Raw genomic sequence first — 2,053 nt, 5'->3', positions numbered from 1 at the left:
TCTATCTATCTATCTATCTATCTATCTATCTATCTATCTATCTATCTATCTATCTATCAATTTACTTATCTATCTATCTATCTATCTATCTATCTATCTATCTATCTATCTATCTATCTATCTATCTATTTATTCATGTCTTTTTGAGACAGGGTCTCCCTGTAGCCCCAGCTGTCCTGAAAATCACAGAAATCCATCTGCCTCTGCCTCCCGAGTGCTGGGATTAAAGGCATGTGCTACCACACCTAGGCAGTTAGTGTAAAAAGACCTCAAAGAAAAGTAACTGCCTCTGCCTCCCAAGTGCTGGGATTAAAGGCATGTGCTACCACGCCTAGGCAGTTAGTGTAAAAAGACCTCAAAGAAAAGTAGCCAGTTTCTTGACCAAAACTCACAATGTCCTTGGGTCTCTTAGCAACATGCTCAACTCTGACCTGGAAGGAGCTCTAAATAATGTTTCAAACCGTACATGAGCTGTGGGTACTTCAGCCGCTGACTACTGCCCCACCTCTGAGCCCCACAGCTTGTGCTCCTGGAGTCCTTTACTGTCCACCTGTTGAAGCCATCACACACCAGTGACTTTAAATAATGTTTCAAACCGTACATGAGCTGTGGGTACTTCAGCCGCTGACTGCTGCCCCACCTCTGAGCCCCACAGCTTGTGCTCCTGGAGTCCTTTACTGTTCACCTGTTGAAGCCATCACACACCAGTGACTCCCTGTACTCCGTCCTGCACAAGGCTGAGAAACACACGTCTTGAAAATTTAAGATTTATTCACTTGCATTTTGGGTATTGGAGAGAATTTGTCACCTACTGTTCGCAGATGCTGTCAATTAAATTTTGATTTTTCTGTCCTAGTTTATCTTTTTATGGGATAATTTAGGGACCGTTTGAGGAATTTTTAAGTAAGTGTTTTAGTTGTCTTGCCTAGTAACAGATTTCACTATAATATGCTCATACATATGTCCTTAGACTTTGTTCATGTTTATGTCCCCCTTTCCCTCTCTCTGTGTTCTCCTTCTGCTCCCAAGGTGCCTCCTTTGCTGCTTTCAGGTCATGTATATCCCATTACCACTCTTGTTCCCCCATTCCTCTTTAGAATATTCCATCACCCACTCTTGTTACCCGCACTCCCCCTTAGATCTCATTCTGCTTCCTCTCCATCCACTCTCTACTTTTTTTTTAAAAAAATACTTTATTATTTTTATGTGTATGTGTGTATTGCCTGCATGTAGATAAGTGCACCCATGTCATGCAATGCCCATGGAGGACAGAATAGGCTGTTGGATTCCCTGGAACTGGAATTACAGTTATTCGCTGCAGGCTGTGTGGGTGCTGGGATTCAAACTTGGGCCTTCTGCAAGAACAGCCATTGTTCTTAACTGCTGAGCCATGTCTCCAGCCCACCCCACCCCCCGACACTTTCTACTTTTTTTCCCAAAGGTAATGGTTTATTGTAGTAGCATTACAGAACTGCACTCTTAGCATGCAGACTGTGAATCGTTGCACCAGTGAAGTCCATGCCATACACCTCACCTACCATCCAGGAACAGACTTGGCAAGACATGGTGACACTGTAAAGCAAGGGCTTACAGTCACATAGCGATCATATGCCATTGCAGCCAACATGTGACACTCAGATATAACAAAAATGAGGAAGAAGTGGAGCTGAGTCATGCACTCAGGTTAGGAGATGACATTCTTTTCCTCCACAAATCTCACCAGCGTTTTTGGGATAGAGAGTGGAATAACAGAGGTCAATGAAGGACAAACTGCTGAGGAAGAAGTACATGGGGGTGTGCAGGTGGGAGCTGAGCAGGCTCAGGACGATCATGCCCGGTTTCCCAGCGCTGTGAGCATGTAGATCCCGAGGAACAGCCGGAAGAGGGGCAGCTGTAGCTCCGGTTTGTCTGTCAGCCCTGGGAGGATAAAGTCAGCACTGTGGAATTGTTTGCTTCTTCCATTTCTCCTGGGAACTCTATGTAGAAAGTGGGAGGAAAAATTGAGGCAGACATTTATTTTGCCTCCACATATTGATGTGTGATTATAGAATTT

At 44.4% G+C, this 2,053-nt stretch overlaps 1 pseudogene; it reads right to left on the bottom strand.

The window, feature by feature from the left end:
• Positions 1–1,423: 1,423 nt before the first annotated feature.
• LOC103727446 overlaps positions 1,424–2,053 on the bottom strand; it is a 2,890-nt pseudogene continuing 2,260 nt past the window's right edge.

This window comes from Nannospalax galili, unplaced genomic scaffold (genome assembly GCF_000622305.1).
Source record: "Nannospalax galili isolate Female #2095 unplaced genomic scaffold, S.galili_v1.0 scaffold128, whole genome shotgun sequence".
In the NCBI taxonomy this organism is placed as follows: domain Eukaryota; kingdom Metazoa; phylum Chordata; class Mammalia; order Rodentia; family Spalacidae; genus Nannospalax; species Nannospalax galili.
Note: the sequence above shows the minus strand (reverse complement) of the source record. Positions and strands in the feature narration are given on the sequence as shown.